Here is a 23,358-nt window from a genome sequence, read left to right on the forward strand (position 1 = left end):
CTTGTTGTAACTTTTGGATTGCTAACCATTTGGGATTTGAGATCATCTCCTCAACATAGTGGGAATAGGGCCACTTAGGTTCCACAACGTTGGGAGGTAGTGATTCTTTGTCATTGAAATCCAAAAAATAGACACTGATGTTGGATATACAATTGATGCATTTATTTCACTTTTTCTACTAGATGATTTTGTTGCATATTCTTACTCTAATATTTTTGTACTTCATTTATTTTGATCCTATGGGATGATGTTTTGATCATGATGTATATTCTTTTAGCATCTCATACCCTATGATATGTGCAATGGATGAGTATGCACTCCTTTGTATTGTTGTATTCTCTTGTGAGATTTTAATACATGTGATTATTCCTATGACATAAACTTATTTAATTGTTAAACTTAAACTTCATAAAATTTATAATGTGATTCAATGTTATGGAATCCTTGAGGGCTATAATTATTATTAATTTTCTTATGTATGTATGTGATGTGTATCTGAGTTATTTCTTCTGCATTATTATTTTTTGTATCTTTTAATCTTAAATTAAAAAAATTATATAGAAAACTTAGCATCATTATAGGTTAATTTATCTTGGGTTCCCTAGAGGGAAATTATAGGCCCTGTGTGGAACAATTTTTTATGCTTCTATTAGTTTTGGTTGAGAATATAATGGAAATAAGAAGTTTTTCTATATATGATAGAGTTGAGCTCACAAAAGGACATAAATCTTAAGAAGTGAAAGAGGACTTGAAAGACCAATCATAGGAGGTGATACAAGACATTGAGCAGAAGTGAGATATGATCAAGCAAAGTAAGTTTCTATTATACAAATCTATTTCTTCTACTTTGTTATCATTTTAGTGGTTCTAAATCCTTGAAAAAGGTAAATTTAATCATCTAATGTAAATTTCTTAATTGGGTACACAATCAAAGAGTCTTATAAAAATACTTGTAAAAGGTGCATCTAAGTGGTTTTATTGTATACTCCTAATAGAGTAAGTTGCCAAAAGTAACAAAAAATTGTAGGCATAACAAGGAACCCTCTTACTATAGTAGTGATGGATTTTTGGATACTATCCAAACCGTAGTTTTTCCTCTAACCAAGGGTTTCTACGTGGCCAAAATGATTGTGTTATGTGTGATGAGTATTTTCTTATTTGCTTATGTTTGGAGATCATTAGGTTAGTTGTGTTATTTTTACTTGCAAGTAATTTGTTATATGTTTAATGTTTATTGAGTGACAAAGGAAGCAAGGAGAATATTGAATTGTTTTAAATGGTACAAGTTTGAGGATATTGATTCACCCCCCTCCCCAAAATCCTATATATCTAATATTCTAGTAGTATATTGTATTGTGCTCCTAAGGGAGTAGTTGTAGATGGTCTTGTGACATATATCTCACCTAGCTAGGTTGTGATGATACACTAGCTATCTATGCCTTTGACATGGATTTCATTTAAATAAGGACCAACTTGGGATACACACTCTATAAATTTTTCATAATCTATGTGGGTTGTCATATAATCCTTTCCACCATGGAAGTTGTCTTATTTGTGCGGACCATTGTTGTTTTTATTGTTGGCATTAGTGTTGTTCTTGGTGGTGTTGTTGTTGGTTTGGGTGGTGTCTTTCCCAAGTTTTTATTATTATGGGGTGGGAACACATTTGGATACATCAATAGTCCTACATTTGGGGAATTTTGTATAGGTTCCCCCATAGTGGTGTCCTTTCAATCCATAAGATCTTGTGCACAATGTTTAAGCTTCATGTATCTGACTATAGCATGTCCCTTAACTTGATGGTAAGCACAAAATTCTCTTTCTTTATACCATGCAAGTTTAGGTTGATTTTTTAAAGAGCTTGTAATTTTGGGTAGACCATGAGATTTCCTTTTACCATCTTGTCAAAGATGAGATCGAGTGTCTCTCTTAAAGGGGTGAAGGTCCTTTTTCAATTATTTTGTATACATGGCTTCTATCCAACAATGATGAATATGATATTCATTTGATTGATTAGCACCTATTGTGGGACTATTGGCATGCATGATTGGTATGCCCATTTTTTTTGGTATTCCAATGGTTATAGATTTCTTGATATTTGAATTCTTTGGCCAAGATAGAACTTTATCTTCTTGGAAGGTAATTTGATACCCTTGATCAGCAAGACTAGAGATAGACACCAAATTTATTTTTGGATATTATTTAAATGATGGTAGTTGTTGGAATGTTTGTTATTGTTGAAATGATTGTTGATAATAGGATATTGGTTTATTTCGTATTACCTACCATGTGGACATGCTTTGTGTTGGTGGCACCATCTTCTATCTTGTTCTTGTTCTTTTTCTAGTGCCTTGACTTGTAATTGGAGTGACCAAGCTCTTGGGTATTTTCCTTGTATAAATTAATGACCCCTTCTTTTATGAGTCCTTTCTCTAGATCCATACATTTTCCCATAATATCCATCTAAGTTTTAAAGCAATGCATGTGCATGTGATACACAAGATTTTGGTGCACATTACCAATTAATATATTTATAAGGTATTTTTTTGATAAGTTGCATGAAAATTGGGTTGTAAGGGTTTTCCACCTTTACAAGTAGTTAGCTAGGCTTTCACCCCATTCTATTTAATGTAGCATATCTCAACCACTAATAGCTGATTTTCATATAGGTGATCATAGTTTGCAACAAGAATTTCAAAGAGTTCTGCAAATGTGTTGATTGTTCGATAGGGTATGTGGTAAAACTATTCAAGAGAGACCTTCAAGGCTCCTTATAAATAAATGCATGAGGAAAAAATCATTAAATGCCACTTCCTAGCAACTCCATGTGCCATTGGGTCTTCCTTCCCCTAAATTTTTCAAATTTTGGTATTTCAAAGTGCTTAGGGTAGGGTGTCATTATGATAAATCTATTGAATGGGTAGGGGTATACATCTTCAAATTTGAAGGTCATGGTCTCATTGCCATATTTGAGTTTCCTTATTGTATTTATTATCTCTTTCCACTCTAGGTTAATAGATACTAGGATATAATTGTAATCCTAGTACCCTTGGAGAAGTATAGGTATTAGATCAAGCTAGCGGGGTATGGAGGATTAGTATCTATGAAATATGGTGGTTGGAATGATGAATGCCCTACCACTAGTATGGAGTTTTTAGTTGTTGTGTTTGTGGGACATATTATTGTAGTGGATATATGATGTAATCAAAGCTATGTATTTTTCACATGTTATTACAAGTAGTAGTTATGGAATTATTGCATATATAGATAGGTTTATTAATGTTCATGTTTTTGTTGTTGTTGTTGTGGGGATGGATAGGTATGTGCATTGGTTTAGGAGGACATGTTTTTTCTAATGCATGATGGGTGTGTGTCTTTGTGTGATGGAATTTGTATTCTAAATGATGCAAGATAGTTCACATACTAGGTTGCCCCCATTTGTAGCTTCTATGGTGGTAGTTTAGTTTGATTGCTCCCAAGGGGAGGCATGGACAAGTAGTTGGTGATGGGTGGTAGTGCAGTTGCTGGTAGCAGTGGTGGTAGGTTTTATGGTTGTATGCAGAAGGTCATCTTTTTTGGAATAGGTACAAAAAGAGTGATGGTTGGGATGCCTGTAGTTTGTATTTGTGTCTATATATGTTCCAATGGGCCAAGCAGAAAAGTGATGGTTGTGCCTTGTGTGAATGAAAATGGGCTAGCAATGTTGCTAGATGGAACAAGTTTTGGACTAACTAAAATGTCCCTTCCTCTAATTTTATATGATATTTCAAGCCTCTAATTAGATATTTAAGATCAAACAACCAATCTTTCAGAGATCCACCAATTTCTCAATAAAACCCAAATCGGGTATGCCAAAAATAGTGCCAAAAACTTCACAACTTCACATATTATTAGTAAATCCAAAAAACCACAAATCTGCACTGTTCAGCACAAAGGAAAACTCTGCATGAGCATGCACATGGAATGGCTTAAAACTCCCATCCTTAGCCTTCATGGAAACCTGCAAACTCCCATTCTTGGGTCTCCTTCTTCATAGGTTTGGTAGCCTCTGAAGAATAACAAAGAAATGAGCAAAAATCAAGTTCTGGAATCAGCCCAAAATGCCTCCAAACCCCTTAAAAGAGGGCATAACCCTAACTCACATCCAAGAGGGGTTAATAAAACATATTTTAATAATATTTTTCATTTATTAGTCCATTAGCTTCCAAAAATTATCCCCTTTTTCCGAAACTTCACCTTTTTGGGCCTGCCTGCCTTATAAAAGATCATTATTTTTAATTATTTGAAAAGGGGACATGACAAGTCCTCCCCTTCCAAATATTGCTTGTCCTCAAGAAATGGCTAAACAATAAACCAATCAATCCACCTGGATCCCAAATGTAGTCATGAAGTATACTATTGTCAATTAACATAGGCTCCTGCAATATCCTCTACAATATAACCAAGAGGACTCCATAATCAAACTAACAATTACAACTCAACCAAACTCCAAAATCACAACTTCCACAATCATAAAACCACGCGACACAAACTCTTAGAACATCAAAACCCAAGTAAAGTGGACAAATCAAACTGCCAACACAGTAAATACCATCAACGCATCCCACTGGCCTATACAGAATGTACAATCCAACTCTGCAACAATGGTGAATGCTCTCGAATGAAACTATACCAAGTATGGAGAATCCATACACTGTACAACTCTTGCAGTCAACACAACTCTGCAGATCATCGACCACTATCTCATAACCATAAATCACATGCACCCCTGATGGTGAAAAGCCATCACAAGATAAACAGCAAGAAATGGAACCCAAACCAAATTTGCCTACCATCAACTCCTCAACACAAGGATCAAATGCTAACTGATGTACATACCCTGTAATATAATGTTGATAAAGAAAACCAACCTTAGTTAATAGCTCACCATGAACAAGTGATACAACCCATTGTGACTGATCACCAGCTAAGTTAGGTGATGTCATAGCTAAAGGAGTAGAATCAATAGCAACTCCTACTCTATGTCATGTATTATCAAGCTGTCAACTGCAGAACCTATCGCCATGTCATGCCCATCACAACTCACATCCTGAGGCATCAAACTATCCCATAACTGATGATAAGCACTGGGAACCAAAGTACATCTCTGTATCATCATCTCATCAACATGGTCATCAAAGGTAAATTGATGAGCATACCTCACAATGTAATGCCGATAGAATGTGCCAATCTCAGTCAATGGCTCATACTGCAATCCAGATGTAGCTAATTGCAATTGATCACTAACCAAGTTGGAACCGACTACTACCTCTGAAGACATCACCAAGGGAGTAGTATTACTAGTAGGAACCATTCCAACTGTCAGCGCACCAACATCACACATGGTCTTTGATACAACATCTCTAGTCTCTGTGCCATTAGTACTAGAGGTCACCACCATGTTAGGCATACCATAACAATCTACTGCAGCACCCAACTCAACTAAACCTAACCCTAGTGGGGATGAACCTGATATACCAATGTTAGTATCAAGGATGGATGCATCCCCATCTCCACTATCTTTGACAATATCAACCATGGACATCTTCAGATCACCAGACACCACAACTTGTGATTGTACAAAATCTAGTAAAGACTATAGTTGCTCTAACTCCATGGTCACCTTAGCCAAATGAAATTGTGACTCCTTGAAAGCCAACTGTGTACTCCTAAGAATCTCAGAAGTCACCTCAAGCTACTGAGTAAGCTCACTCACCTCATCTTCCTTGGCCAACAATGCATCATATGCTGTACTGCCCCACTCCATAAGATAATCTCTATCAGCTACCAACTGCATATAATCCTGTCTTAGAATCTAGATAGCCTCCCATAAAGAGTGGAACTCTATCAAGGAAAGATAATTGCCTTCCTACTCATCACTAGTAGGAGAACCCCATCCATAAACTGCTAACAACTGACGAGCAGCATTGAAATGCTGGCAAGTGATAGCAATGTCTTGCTCACTAACTCTCAACTGATTAGACACATGATGACACTAGCTAGACTGTCTCCTACAAACCTCCTCTGATGCACTGTCTAAAAGAGTATCCTCAAAGTTACTAGTCTCTAGAGTATTACCATCCATATCCTGTGAATCAACTCCAAAGCTCATATCAGCATACAGACTATCAAAAATTGTAGCACTACTATCCAACTCCTTTATACCAAAAGAGACTCCAAAGGAAACTAACTCTTCAAAACTGCCCACTGCATCCTCCTGGATGTCATCAATGCCAATATGATCCTGGGACTCATCTGTACACACTGCCAAATATAAAAGATCATCAACACATTCCAGCAAGTATGGTCGACTAGATATATGAACAAAGCCCAACACCGGTGTGTAAAAACTAATACCAACATTAGATAAGCTACTGGCATAAGAAAAGACAACACCATGCAATCTGCTAATCAAATCCATGATAGCACCCAAACAAACACTGCTACCAAAAAGTGTTAAAGATCTCCAGTCAATTGAATCCCAAATGCCAATATAAAAATCTCGAGTCCATATCTGTAAACTAGAATCAGTTGGCAACTCAAGCAAACTCCTCACCTGAGTAATATGACCAATACCAACTAACTCCACACACCTATCATGATGAGATAATGAAGTCACAATACTATCTTTGTTCACCTTCATCTGGCTAGACAAGTCATGTAAAGTACTACCTGCCTCAACCTCATGTGATGAAGCATCTAACTATGCCTGGTACTCTTTCTTAGCAAAGTCATGAATGCTCAATGTTTGCTCATCTCTACTAGGTATCTCACCATCATGCACAACAACATCCTCATAATCATCATCTAAACCCACTACCTCCTATGGCAGAGTAGAATCTGAGACCTCTGCCTACTATAAGCTAGTTTCTCAAACTCCTCATGCAAGTTCTTGGTAATTGTGTCATCTGCCCTGTGAGAAAATCTACCAAATAGAAATCCAGTCAACTTATCCACCTTAGCTGGGTCAGACAACATGTCATTCATTATATGGTGGTGCTCAACCAACTATTCAGACATATCATGGCTTATTTTCCTAAGTTTATATCGAATGTCTAAATAACCATCCTTTCTACTGTTCTGACTCTGGATGCCAATTGTCCAAGATCGTGTCCTTTGAGACTCTGTACTATACTTGTCCATTCTGGATAAAGTAGAGTGTAACCCCAATAGATTATAACTTCTTCAAAAACAAAGAACTAACATGCAATTGATTAGAAGTAGCATGAAACCATAGATTTTGACATGGAGTTGATTAGAAGCAACATGCAACCACCAAATTCACCAAGAACTAACATGCAAATGATTAGAAGTAGCATGCAACAATAGATTTTAACATGCAGCTAATTAGAAGCAACATATAACCACAAAATTCACCAAGAACTAACATGCAAATGATTAGAAGTAGCATGCAACCATAAATTTTGACATGCAGCTGATTAGAAGCAACATGCAACCATAAATTATGACATGCAATATTTGGGTAGTTGTCAAAACTGACATGCAAACTTTTACAAACCCTCAGGCTGGCAAGATCATAGCTTTGATACCACTGAAATGTTGCTTCCTTTGATTTTATATGATATTTCAAGCCTCTAATTAGATCTTTAAGATCAAACAACCAATCTTTCAAAGATCCACCAATTTCTCAATAAACCCCAAATCGAGTATGCCGAAAATAGTGCCAAAAACTTTACAGCTTCACATATTATTAGTAAATCCAAAAAACCACAAATCTGCACTGTTCAGCACAAAGGAAAACTCTGCATGAGCATGCACATGGAATAGCTTTAAACTTCCATCCTTAGCCTTCCTAGAAACCTACAAACTCTCATTCTTGGGTCTCCTTCTTCACAGGTTTGGCAGCCTTTGAAGAATAACAAAGAAATGAGCAAAAATCAAGTTCTAGAATCAGCCCAAAATGCCTCCAAACCCCTTAAAAGAGGGCATAACCCTAAATCATGTCCAAGAGGGGTTAATAAAGCATATTTTAATAATAATTTTCATTTATTAGTCCATTAGCTTCCAAAGATTATCCCCTTTTTCCGAAACTTCACCTTTTTGGGCCTGCCTGCCTTAGAAAAGATTATTATTTTTAATTATTTGAAATGGGGACATGACACTAACTATCAATATTCCCCTTCAAGATTTGTGACATGGATTAACCACCTCCTATGTTCTATAAGTCTAGTAGTTGTATCGAGCATTGATAGGTTGATCTTTTGGTGCAATGGTAACTCTAGCTTGTAACAAGTGGTATCAGAGATTGGACATAGATTTGAATCTCCTCCCGTAACATTGAGGGGGGATTGTTGGACTAACTACCAATGTCCCCCTTTGAGATTCATAACATGTCTTAACCACCTCTTGTGTTCTATAATTCTAGTGGTTGTATCAGGCATTGATAGGTCAATCTTTTGGTGCAACAATAACTCTATCTTGTAATAACAAGGGGTTGATTGTTAGGATCCATTTGCAAAACTCCTATGGTTAATTATGGTGTTTCTTTTGTAGATTGTTGGAATGGAATAGTAACATCACTAGTATGTATGGTTTATGACATAGAAGCTTGTGACTACAAGGCAAAATTAAGATAGCTATTGGAGAGACGATAAGACCTACAATATAAGTGGGGTGGATATGGATGCAAGGGGCTACACAATAGATGCTAGCTGTGATGGAGTGGGTTGTTGTGGTGTGGCATGAACTAATGGTTGTGTGATAGAGGGTTGGTTTTTTTGAGGGACAAGAGTACTTACTTGGGTGGATTCTACAGTCAATTATATAACTTGTTGTACCACTAGTTGGTAAATCTCTTTTGGAGTATAAAGAGGATGAGTGGGGTCTATGGGACCCAAATGCAGTGACAATTTGAAGAGTGGATGTGTGGGATATTTGAGGGCTCTAGGTGGTGGCTCCCTTTCAAAAAAAAAGGCCCATTTTTTTTTCTCTCTACAAGTTTTCCATGATGGTATTCTTAGTCATGTTTATAATGACATTGATAAACACTAAATTTGTATGATGGCTCATGAATGCCTCCAAGGAAGATGTGACAAGTCTCAGATCTATAATTGTTTCTAGATTTGAAGGGGATGGATCATACATGACCACGTAAGATTTCAGGTCAAGCTTTGAAATATAGGAACCTTCAATGATATTCAGATCCATACCTTTTTTCTTCATCTTATTGAGATGTGTTCGAGGTGACATGAAATGATAGTGCACCTAGGTGTGGCATGCAAGTTATGTAATGATGGGTGTATTTAAGGAAAAAAGAGAGAAAATTAATATGGTGTATACCTTCACTTTTTTCCACTAAACCATTTAAAGGATATGTAAAAGGGAAAGAGATAATGAAAAAATATCATTCCTATTTATAACCCAACTTAGATCAACAAGACCCTAAAGAGAAAGGGGTACCAATTCTAAATTTGAATTGTTAAAAATAATGTAATATAAAGAAATACACTCTTTGACCTATCTATGATAAAATTAAACTAAAATATTAAATAATATAGATCTTGAAACACATGGTAGAATATGTATTTAGCTCTCAAAAGTGTATATCTAGGCCTATTTTCAAATATCTAACTATGGATTCCCAAATAAAATGATGAATTGGAAAAAAACCTAGAAACTATTTTTTTAGAAAAGTAGTATGGTCTAGGTCAACTAAGTTGTAACTTGACTTGTTGTAGTCAGGTTTTTGCAAGGTTTCCATGTACCAGGGGAACTGACAAAAATTTACACTAGCTTCTTCAAAAAGGTCTTACAGAGTTATCTACAAATCCACAATAATAATTCTGCTATCATATTCCTATGCACATAAAATGAAGGGTTTTTGTTGTTTGGTGGATAAGATTGAGGAATCAACCTTGAAATGATAAATGTAAATAACTAAAATAGAATAAATTTTAGGATTTGTCTTTCTTAAAAACTTTCATCAATAAGGATTTTTCCTTGTAAAGTGTTGAAGACCTTGAATTTGATATGTGAATGTAGAGCATCTCAAAAATTTATAATGGATCTACCTTAACTCCATCATGGTTCCATGGATGTAAGTATGCATAAAATTAGAAGATGATGAATGGTTCAATGTAGATCTTCTCCCTTGACGACCAACAATGTGCTAGATCTTGAAGAGGAAAGCCCACAAAGGATCCTTCAATACATGTTAAAATATCTATTGCTTGAATTCTTGAAAAGGCTATGAATGCTTGAAATCCTTGAATGCAAAGTATTAAGGAATTTTTTTGGCTCTTAAGGAAGTATGATATGAAGTGATGGATTAAAAATGAAGCCTCAAAGTCTCCTTATATGTGAATTCTTGAATGGGAAAACAATACAAGATGACTAGAGAGTGGGAGTTACCTAATTAAACCCCCAAGGCTTTTTGAGCTCTAGGCCTCACAATCCCTAGGGTTGCGATTCACCTATGTTTCCTTGGTCCCAAAAAAGGGGATAGGGAAACCTTAGAAAGATTAGGTACATGGCACTAGATTCTAGGAAGAAGGCACAAGGAAATAGGGAAAAGGGAGGATTGTGCACAAGTCCACCCATGATCCAAGAGGTCATTATAGAATGGGTACTAAAAGATCTTAAAAGGAAAGTGCATCCATTTTAAGATGGTAAATTTAGCCATAATTTTAGTGAGAGTATGAGTTTTCTTAAAATAACAGTAAAGTAGATCAAAAGAAAAGAGCAAATCTTATCATGATCAAGGAGATGAAGAAATCACCAAGCTAAAACAATGCATAAATATGAGGATAACCCAAAAATAATACCAATCCATCAAGGCTTAAGTAATCTAAGCCATACTTAGAATCTATATTTTCACCTAAGAGACTTGAGTCTTCATCATATCCAAAATCACAATGAGAGAGATGTCATTGATAAGAAAGAAAGAGAGAGAAGGGGGTGCAATAAAATCACCCAATAAGGTTTGTGTTCCTTATTGTAAATCACACAAAAGGGGATAGGATTGAATAGTCTAGAAGGTCTGTGTACCCGATAATCAATCCCGTGAAAATAAAAAAGGGGCAGAATTCAATGGTCTAATAGATTTATGTGCCCCATAGTAAATCCCAAAATTTGCACCTTGCGATGAATTTAAATTTCCATGATATAGTACTCCTATATTATGAGAATGGTTTGTGAATGTGCTAGGATAGGTCATATAGTCAAGCTAGTGTGTGTGTCATGCTAGTCAACCAATCTATCAAGCTATTTCATGCTAGTGTACTCTATATTATGTGTTTGAACACTAAGGACATATGAAAAATGTACCATCTTAAATTGGATGCACTTTGATTTAAGACCTTTTTTGCCCCACTTTTCATCCCAAATCCATGATGCAAAGTGGAGGTTATTTTTTCATTGGTTAATTCTAGGTGTGCCTAGGTCTAGTTTTATTCTTTCTTAGGTATAAAGTTTCTCCATCGAATTATCCATTCTTCCCTTCCTTTACATCACATGGTTGGGTGGGTTCCTTCTATGTTGTAAGTTTGTGGGTAGTTTAGGACCTAATCTGATGGAGAATTTGACAATTCACAAAGTGGTTTTTGATAGTGGACTTGTTTATGGTTCATCGTGTTTTCTTGTGAAACTACAAAGCTTGTGGAAAAATAGAGATCACCTTCTCCTCGATGGGTTTCCAACCCTTGAAGGTGATTTTCTACAGAGAGCAACAAATGAGGCTTATAGGCTAGAGTAAGAAGGAAATGAGTTGTTCTATGGATAGGTCATCTTCACATTATAATATTCCACCTTGGGAGGCAGTTGGGATTAATCCTAGTTTTTAGAATCATCTCTAGCAGAAAACTCTAAAGTGACTTCTCTACAGTGGGCTTGCAACCCATGAAGTTAGTTTTCTAATAAAGGCATTTGTGAGAGAGAAAAACAAGTGGGTCCCTCTTCCACTTTCATAGCCCTTTTGAGATTTTCTAAAACCTAGAGACATATTGACTTAAAGGGTAAAGTGAAAATAAAGGCAAGGGGAAAAAAATAGAAATTGCTTTCTCCTCAGTAGGTTTCCAACCCTAGAAGGTGATTTTCTGCATCTATTGATAAATCAACTCTACAAGCATGTCGAGCACATAAATTGATCACAAGATAGTTAAAGTTGGTAATGGAAACAAGTTAATCACATTTGGAAAGGTATTTTGAGCATAATTTTGCTGAGTGGATATTTCCTTATGGAGTACTCCATTCTTAATTCTCTGAAACTTGGTGAAAAATGGGAAAGTAAGTATGTAATAAAAGAAAATTACTATTGGGCCAAAAAAAATAGTGAAAAGACATGGAAAAATCCATTAGAAACTCCTAAATTTGCTAATCCAATGGATTTATCCTTTAATTCACTTGTGTGGCTTAGATCTTGAAGACTAATGGGTGAATTAGGATTTCTATATAGAGAGAAACATAACAGATTTTCAAATTACCAGTTTCTTTATTGAAATATTATGTTATTGAATTGTATAGCATTTTCAAAGCTAATATACTTCCAAATTCTACTCTCTACACTACTTTCAACTTTAAGGTTTCAATTCACTTCTATCTCAGATAAAATGGCAACTAGATTCACCAGTTTCAATGGGCTGAATGGAATGAAGTCTACATTAAAGAATGTTATAGACACCTTTCTCTATTTCTTCAACATGCAAGATTTTCAAAGGAGGCTAAGGTCAGAGCCAATTCACTCTATTATTGAGAAGCTTTGAGGAAGCAGGCTAGTGGAGGTAGCTAGCTTTTTGGTGGTGGTTCAAGCTCCTGAGTTAATTATCGAATGTATAAATCACTACAAACCAAACACCAAAATTTTTTTGCTAACTGACCATATAGTTTTAATCTGTATTGATAGGAAAACTGAAGTAAACTACCTTCGAGCTCTAGAGCGAGAAGAATTTTTTGAGTTGACAATAGGAGGAGCTATTTTTGAGTTCTCCTTGAAGAAAATGGTATGAAGAATAGAAATTATGAGGTGCTAGTTCCAAAAGCCATGGGGAGCTAAGAGTAAGGTTCCTAAGACTCTATTTGGCATCAATCTCAAGCCTAAGATCATAGACATTCGAGTTCTCTTACATTGATTGAAAAGTGAGTTTGAAGCACTCAATTTTGTTGAACAATATATCATCTTTGGTACAAATTATCTGTTTAGATACACATTATGTTGATTGGGCATATGAGGTAAGTAAGCATCTATCTAGAGCCCTTAGTGCCATAAAGTTTTACAATACCTTCTACATATCTTCTTTCCTTATTTATATTTTAGCTTCTCTACAATTATGGCCAGGCCTTCCTAGAATAGACAACTTCCCTAATGATGTGAAAAGTTATGAACTTTATCCATGCTTGCAATTATAAAATAGCTAGGTAGAATATGTTAGACTTAATGACTCATTTACAACGAGAACTTGTAGGGAACTCCAAGGATGCTCGGAGAGGAGGTTTAGCTTGGAAGCAATGGTGGCCATCAGTCAGTTTGGTAGCTATTTTATTTAGTTGTCATCCTTTTCATATTTGCATCTTGCAGCTTTCAACGGATTTCCTTTGAAGCTGCCCAGATACCCAAGTGATCTGATTGTATTGATAGAGATCATGAGGTAAGTGATCTAGGTGAAAATGTTGAGTGCAAGCTTGAAGAAGAAAGGGTATGAATTCCCTAAGAAGGTTGGAGCTTACAATTGTGAATCTCGATCTGATGCTAAAAATATGCTCAAGACATTTGAAACTAAGTACAAGTTGGAAGAATATGAGGTTATGAGACCTATGTTTGATCCAAATGGATACACAAGAGAGGTGCTACAAATTGGGAGTGTGATCAAGCATGTCACCACTATAGAAGATTATTACATAGATTGCAAGGATGAGTTGGAGAGCCGAGTTTGTGCTTTTGCTAGGCTCATGGTGGAACAAGTAAAAACATATGGTATTGATCTCAATGTTGAAGGATTGGAGGATGATGGTCAAAATATGTATAGTAATAGCTATTTGACTAAGTTAAGGGGGATTTCTATCAGTTCCAAGCCATATGTAGATGTGGAAGAGAATCTTGATATCATGATGGCTAGGATCATTAAGAGAATGGGGAAATGGGTTGAGTGGACAACCAAGAGGAGCTAGAGTAAAGGTGCAACCACTCAAGCTTCTCTAGCAGCTCCAATGCCTACTTCATCTCAGAGCACTACACAAGGAATGACCATAGCTTGCACCCAAGGGCCAGCTAAACTTTTAGGAGGAAGTGATCAACCTCTAGACAAGAATGTCCCTATAGCTAAGACTTGTCATGATGGTTCACTACCAGTCATAGGAACCCAAACTAGTACTAAAGAGAAGAAGATAGAAGAACCAAAGGATAGTGCCTCCACTTGGGTCCCATACTTTCATACTACTCCAATTCCATCTCCTCACACTACCTCAGTTCCTTCTCCACATACCACCCTAGTTTCATTTCCTCATCATAGTCCCGTTCCATCAGTAAGTGCTTCACTTCTAAGGTCAAGTGGTTCCCCTATATAGATAGTAGACTTAGGAGATGGAAAGAGTAGCAATAGTGAGTCTACTGAGTCAGATGAGGAAATGAAGAAGACTTTAGAAGTGGAGAAGGTCTAGACTTCTTCTAGGTTCATCTCTCAAGATCCAAAAAATCCTTTCTCTTCAACTATTGTAACAATAACTCTAGTTAACAAAAAGATGTTTAGTATTGAATCACTTGGAATGACTTCCAAAGTGATAGGAACAAATTCCTAGTTGGAAGATACTTTGGAAAGGAAGAGAAAGAGAAAGGATGAAAGTGCTTCCACAAAAGATACTATATCTCTTGTAGTTCATTCCAAGTCTACATTGACAAAGGTTAAGAAGAAAAAGACTTTATCAATACTTGGGCAAGATCTAGAAACAAGGCATTTGACAATGGAAATACCCAAGCCAAATATAGGAGGGAGAATTGAGGACATGATGACTAATGATTTCACTTTGCATTCAATTGATCTTGGAGAGGCCAGATATGACACAAAGGTTGGCTTGTGGAGGTCAATAAATGAAGTAATAGAAGGACAATTAGAGAGTCTCAAGTTATTAAAGTTCAAGATGAAAGCCTAGATAGAGGAGTTGAACAAATTCATCAGACAATTAGTCACGCCATTGGCAACTATCTCTGGTGTGTTAGTAACCTAGAATCCTACTACTATTAAAGTACAAGCCCTCATTTCTCAACTTCACAAGGATAGACACTTCGGCCAAATTGGAAAGGAATGGATTGAGAAACTCAAATTAGAAGGAGTTTCTATCATAGATCAAATCGGTAATGTTATCCTTAGACTAGAAATGGAAAAGGAAAACATCATGTCTAATAGCAATACTCTAGCCAGAGAATGGGTCGAATGTGATGATTTCATCTCTCTTCTAAAGATGATCATCCAAATGAAAGCAAAAGAAGTGAAAGAAGTAGTTGAAACAAAGATTTTGAAGAAAGGCAATGAACCTCTATTCAAATGGCTCCAAAGTATGAAGTTCAAGCTAGAAATTATCTAGCTAGCTGAGAAGGGACTTAAGGAAATAGACGATAAAGAAAAGAAGACTCAAGATAGAGGATTCAAACTCATGAAAAGGTTACCCATTAATTCACAAACCAGTGGTCAAGGAAAGGCTCTCATTGGAATAGATATAATGAAAAATAATAACTTCTATACATTTTTGGATAATCTGTCCAGAGTGACTTCTAGTAGTCAAAACAGAATTGCAGAGCTCTAGACACTCAGTGGTTGCATACATGTGGCTATAGAGGAGTTGCCAAATTAGTTGAATATTGTGAAAGAGCTGGCTAGGGAACATTCAAAATGGCTCTTGAGATTCACCAATATACATGTGCCCAACCATGAAGAGCTAATTCCAATTATAGTTACTGCTAAGGCATATAGAGAAAAAATGGAAAAGGGAAAGAAGTCTAAATGATTCATATTATGCCCTCTTTTTGTTTACTTTTTTAATTTTTGTAATACGACGAACTGGTATCTTGCCATTTGTCATTTTTAGAAGATGAACCATTTAAGTTTCTACTGTAATGGTCATCTCAAAACTCTAAATGTATGAAATTGAAAGATTAACGAAAGGTCACCAAATTTTTGGTGTGAAGTACTTTTTGTTGCAAAGACAATTGAATGGTATTTTAAGTCAATCATTTTCTATTCTAGTTGTTGTTATATTTAGTTTTACATTTTCTCTTTTGTTTGAGTTGAAATGAGGAAAGAACGAAGTTTTATTTCCCCTATTTTGAAGCAAAAAATGAATATAATAGGTGTTGTTATTGTTCATTGAAAGAGAAATCCCTTCAGCATTTTCAATTTATTAATCATAGTTCAAGTTCAAATTTTCTTAGTTTAGTATTAGCTATTATGTAGATAAGCTTTATGAATTCATAAGATGTGTGAATGTGTAAACCCATTTTGCTATTTAGAAACTTCTATTCGCCTGAGTTAGATTCTATTTAAGTCTACCTTGGTTATACCTCTTTTTTTCTTAGGTCAAGAACATATCCCTGAATTAATTTAGGAAGAAAACATAATTCATTGCAAATCCATTTTAGGGAGATGTACCTACCAATTTAAAGGGAAGCCAATTTATCCACAAGTAGCTTTTCAACTATTTATGATCAGATATTGTTCGGAGTTGGGCATTTAAGAGTCATAATTTGAAAGAAAAAATCTATTTACCAACAACCTTTTATCTCCTTTTTAGTGTGTTTGCATTTCATCTTTACACCTTGAGCACAAACTTCAATTTTTTTCTCCTCCTTCTCCTAGGTGAAATTAAGGTAGGACCTAAAAAATCCTCCTCGATGTCCTTTCTTCCTCATACATTCAATACATTATAAATTAATCTCTAAGTATCCTCTCTTCTAAGGATCTAGGGAGTCTCTAGATGTTTTAGATATGCACACATGCACACCTTTAGAGGCATTTCACTCATCAAATCTTCAAATTGCACACTTGCACACCTGTGCACCTTAAGGGAAGTGTACAAGGTGCTCAATTAACTAAAAATCAAAGTTGTCAATTTTGAAAATAATTTTTGGGTTTTTCTCAAATGAGATTTTAGATCACTCTTATGTAATTATTTTTATATTTTTGATAATTTAGGCCCATTTGTGCAGATTGCACACCTATGCACTTTGCTCTTCAAAATGTTGTATAATTTGACATTTGCACACCTTAGTCTCTTTGGAATTGTGCAACTCTGCATATTCACACATGTGCACCTTCTATAGTCCTTCAACTTATGTAGATTTTAAAATCACAATGCATCTACACACCTTGTAGAGAGAATTCCTTCACCTAATCATCAAATTACGCACTTGCACACCTTTTGGAGACAATTCCTTTACCTAACCATCAAATTGCACACCTATGCACCTGCAAAACCTCTAGAATCCTCCATCACCTAATCATCAAATTGTGCACCTGTGCATCTTCAAGGAAATGCAAAAGGTGCTTAATTCACCCAAAAATCAAAGTTCCTAGTTTTGAAAATAGTTTATGGGTTTTCCTTAGATGGCGTCTAGGAGAACTCTAGTGTACATATTCTTGATCTTTTTGATGATTTATGCCCTCTTTATAGTCCAACATTGTCATAGGCTTCAACTCCTTCTACTTCTTCTATCTAAAATACAAACGTGCCTATTTTGAAAATGCACATGCCATATCATGGTAATTTTTTGTGCTATAGATGATGATGATGCCATGATGACCTATGCAATAGATAAACATCGATATACTAGTGTTAGGGGTTAAAAAATGATGCTATCTGATTAGACTCCTAAACCCAAACTACAAAATTTCTACTCCTTAAGGCACCTTCGATGATACCCTATTTTGACAAATGAGATTCTATGAGCCAAAAATAAAGGGGGTCCCCATTTTCGAAGTAAAAAATGAGGCATGTGTTGTGGAACCACAATAAATATCCCCAACAAAAGGAAGAAATGACAAAGGAATTTCTTTATCATCAAGCAACTTTCAAACCCGTATCAAGTTTGCAACTTTATTCCATATGTCACTAGTGACTTTTGAGAACATTAAACTAGAAATTTGAACTTTTCAATATTCATGCTTAGTGCATGTTCAATGTTTTGATTCCCTTGATACCCCTAAGTGCCAACCACCATGAGTGTGCAACAACATAGAAATAATCTATTGCTAACTGATAAAAGTTTGATAAATCCCCATCAACAAATTTTCAATCACCATATGACTAGATTGGAGAAATAATTTAGTGGGCTCTTAATAAGTCATCAATTACTTGTCTTTTCTATTTTTGGCAATCCATTTGTTTACTTCATGGATCTCATGTGTTTTCACTTGACTCTTCCTAGAAACTTTTGTTCTTTTGAAGTGAGCCAATAATTATATTGTGTTAGCTCTGCTTGATCACCTTATTTTGGTTCATACCAAGTTCTAGAGTCCTATTTGATGACACTATATATATATATATATACTCTCTTGAAAACAATTAGATTGTGTGGTCAATGTGTTAGTGTTCCTTTCTTATGGACTTTTCCCAATATGATGACTCATATGTATTCCTTATTTAATGAACTTTGGGAAACTCACAAGCCAACAAGTGATTTTGATAATCCCTAGGGAAAATCCTCTATTCAAACAATAAATTTGTGGACTAACCCTTGGCCATTGTCTACTTGGGTTGAAAACAACCCAGATGACCAATCCTTTAAATTTGTTAAGTGTTGAGAATGATCAATCTAGAATCTTATTTTAAGGTCAAAAATATTTTTTACCAGCGAACAACATATGTATTTTGTTTTTATAAGAAACAAAATTATCCAAATTATTTGAAAAAGAAATACCTCTTTCATAAATTGAGATTAGTTGGGAACAACCTCAACAAAACATAGTGACTCCCTGACTCAAAGACTAGAAAATAAAAGAAAGAAAAAAGATGGTAAAAATCCAAACAAAATAGACTTGACACAAAAAAAACTAAAACCTAACTAAAAAGACTTCAAAAACAAAAACTTATATATAGAAAGCCTAAATAATAAGAGTGTGGAGTCGTTGTCAATAGATTTCTCATTATGTGAAATGGTAATGACTCAAACTATATAGTTCTAAAAAATGTCAACTTGTCTTTGCACTCAAAAAAAGTAAAATCAAGCAATCTCAATTCAAATTCTAGGTGAAAATTACACAAAAGTAGAAGTTGTGGTAACTCTTAAAGGCCGTGACTAATCCACAAAAAATTTCTCTTACCTTTAGCATCACATTCAAACTAAGAAGGATAATGGAAAGATATCACCTGATCTAGCAAGTCCCCCACCATAGGGGTACACTTACACATTGTAGTTTTTCCTTCTAGTGGTCTTATCTCATGGTACATAACTCCATGTGCACATGAAAAAACTAGCATCGATAATGTAATATAGCTATCACAACAAGACACAAACGATAGAGCATTCTTTTTATGGTCCTTGTTATCACCATCATTAGCCTTAAATCATGGATTGCCACCTTTAGGCTCCTTGAACTAGAAAACTCAATCATAATCCTTCATTTTGAATTACAGGATTCTTTAATATCATTAATTAAGGCATTTTCTCCCTCATATTCCAAAGAAGCATGTTCAAAATCATACTTACCCTCCATTATGATCTCCCAAGCTAATAATAAATTAGGACAACTTACTTTTGAATGGAACCAAAATGGATGGATTCTACATGAATTGGTTATTGCATGGTCTTATATATGTGTAAAATATCCACAAAATGATATTTCCTTAGTCAAGCTTGAGACCAAATTAAACACTCTATTGATATCGTTTGATGACATATCTCATTCTGAGGGAGATACCTCATCATTATCCAATGAGGGATCAATATCATAGTAGGAAGACTTCATATCTTCTTCTTGATGACTTCCTAATTCAAAAATCTCATCAACCTCAAGATCTTATGCATTTTCATCATTTTTTGAAACTTTGAGAATTTTTGCAACTCCATGGATTTTTGGCACTTAAAAATTTTCTACATCCTCAAAGCTTGAAACAATTTTACTATTTCTAACAATGTTAACAGTTTGATCTATCTAAACTAACACATTAGATATTGCATCTTGGAAACTAGCACATTCCAACTCTGAATGACTCCTTTGATGGAGGTGATAATAGTTAGGAAGAAAAAGGATGTTTGGATTATGATCTTCTCCAAGATAATTCAAATTTCTTCTTATGTTATCCATAAAACCTTCCAAAACCTCATCCAATATATGTAATTCCTTCTAAATTGTCAGGGTAATGTTGGTTGGACCCTCATAATGCATTGGAGTGTTATAGACTTGGATTCCTAGAGGAGTAGGATGTAACCATGTAGAGACATCATCCATTAGAGATTCTTCTCCACTTTTAAAACTTTGTTTATTCATATTATTGTTGCAATAAACATGTGTCCCAAAGGGTCTTTTCTCTTCCTCTTCATTGAATGGGAACACAAACTCCTCTTGATCATATTTGTCATCATTGTGTCCTCCTATAGATTTATCATATGCTTCAAACAACATTGCACTAAAATAAAAGGGTTGTTCCTCCATGATTTGGGGAGGCTGATCTAGAATTTTATTGTACCTATATCCATTTTCACTTGGACTAATACCATTATTCTCATTATTGATGTTACCATAGGGGCCATAATTTCTACTTCAATTTTGAGAATAATTATTTTGGGTAGAAAGTTGTCTTGGATTTTTACCTTGGTTTCTTGAGGAATTCAACTATTATGATGATTTCATTGGATAAATGATACATTGTCTTCTTATGACCTTAAACTCACTAGCTATATTATTCTCAATTTTAGCAAGTGGATAATTCTTCTACTCAAAAAATATAATATTTTGTGGCTCATACCCTGAATATGTAATTTTTGGTATTGGAGTAGTAGTAACCTATTGTGGTAAAGAAACTACATTCAATAGGGGCATTTGATTGGGCATAGTAGATGCTCCTTCTAGAAATGGTGGTATAGCTATTGTATTATTCAAAGTGAAGGAAGAGACAAAGTTCCCTCCACCATGGCTATCTACATGCTTCATGAATGTAATAACCTCTTTGAATACCTTTTCAATAGTATCAATGTCTCTAGGTGGGAGCCTTCTTAGAAAAATAGAAGTTCATGAATCCATTCTTCCCAAATAGATATGGATGGTAGCCTCTTGTGGTACAATGTAAGGAAACTCCATTCTTTGATACATTTTATAGAAGTGATTATTAAACTTTGAAATAGTCTCATCGGAATCCCTCTTAATTGAGATGAACTAACGATGTAGGATAGTTGGATCTATTAGACCTTGAATTTTGCTAGAAATTTTCTCTCAAAAGATTTCCAATCCCTTATTGATGTTGGTGGTAGATTGAGGTAACAATTGAATTTTGTTTCCCCCAAAGTATAAGGGAAAATGTGATAGACCATATCCATATGTTGAATCTAGTTTCAATTACAAATTTCATTTAAAGTTTTAATATGATCTTCTATTGTTTGTGATTCTCCATAGATGAATCATGGGCAAATTTTTTTAGGATTTTTGGGTAAGTTGTCTAATAGACTAGATAGGTTCAAAGGTGAACTTTGGGCATTGAAGAAAGCCATGGATGGAGGGATAGGTGGAACAATAGGTGGAGGTAAGTTTGAGTGTGGAATAGATGAAGATGATGAAATTTAAAATGGGGGTGGTTGGATTCTTTGTATCTCCTTATCACTGTGAGCTTCATGAAAGTGATTGAGTTCTAGAAACTTGTGTCCACTAGGTAAAGACCTTAAAGCCCACTGAAATGCAGATGGTGGGTTAGGATTTTCCAATTTGTGTCTACTCTAAAAAGAACACCTTCAGAAAAGTACACCTGTGCACCTTCACACAGTGACAGACTTGGAAATTTTTTGAACTTTTGAATACTTTAGAATTTTTTAACAACAACTTGGGTTTTTGGGAAGAATGGTTTTGAAAAGAAAATCAATGACCAACTCCAAAGTTTTTGGATGGCTATAGTAATGAGGAATTAAAACAAATTATTGAAAGAGAAATTCATAACAAACATACATCAAAGTAACAACACATCTATGAATTAAATTATCAAAAGGATCTTGGTAGGGAACTAATGAAATTAGGAGCATCACTTCCTCAACTCCACTAATGCAATTGTTGATGGGAACTTCAATAATAATTGAAAGATGTTTCATGTTTCAACAAATTTTGAGGACATGGAAAGTTTTCTCATATGAGACAAAATGTTATACAAGAGCAAAGATGATCATTTCTCCAATTTGTCACAACAACATAATTCGTTAACAAAAGGAAACCACCAAAACTAGAAGATCAGATAATTATAACAATACAATAAAACCATTGGCTCCATTACTATTCATGAACATGCATTCACAAAAATAACACACTTTGATAAGAATAACTACACTTAGAATGAGAGCACCAATAACATATATTATTGCATCAAAATAATGGCCTAAAGTACATATTACATCCATGTATTTAAAAGAAATCCTCTCCTCCATTTTTGTTAGGAGTGAGAGCTCTTCTAATGCAAATTCATGCTAAAAAACTAATAAAATAAATCTATTTACATACAAACAAACTCTCTAAATGGTGCTAAGTAGGTCTTCACCCCTATTTATATCAATTAATGGGTGCATGAACCTTTATATGACTTAAAACAATAAAAGAATGGGAAGATAAAAAGATAGAAGAAATGAGATGATCTAGGAATCTCCTAGAGCTCTAAAAATGGAAGCTTGACCTTCTTTAGGTGTCTCTAGAAGTTAAACTACCATCAAAATGCATTTTTTATGCATGGAATATTGCTTTAAAATAAAAACTAGTAGTTAACTATCAGTGCATTTCTTCTTCTTCAAAGATTTTGGTGTGTCTCTAAGAAAAGCACACTTACACACCTGCACACCTTGGCAATAGGACCCAAAAATCCCAAAATTCTTATAAGTGTCAATTTTCCAAAGTGAAAATTTCTCTAACTCCACAATTTTCAGTTTCCATCATCTAGGTCTTATTGACCTTCAACCAAATAGATGTGTGGATGTTCCCCTTTGAAATTTTGGATGGCAGAGGTGATTTCTTGAGGAGATAATTTTTTTGAAGCTTCATACTTTACACTCACTTCCCTATTGAAATCGTGAAGTGTGACTTCTTCAGCATTCCCTAGAACTTGAAAGTCATGGGTTTGAGTGTGATTTTAGTTGTTGCAGATGACAAGGAAGCAATGGTCGCGGGGGCTTTAAATACTTTAGATATGTGC

This window comes from Cupressus sempervirens, chromosome 1 (genome assembly GCF_028749045.1).
Source record: "Cupressus sempervirens isolate cs-2001-9-10 chromosome 1, ASM2874904v1, whole genome shotgun sequence".
In the NCBI taxonomy this organism is placed as follows: Eukaryota; Viridiplantae; Streptophyta; class Pinopsida; order Cupressales; family Cupressaceae; genus Cupressus; species Cupressus sempervirens.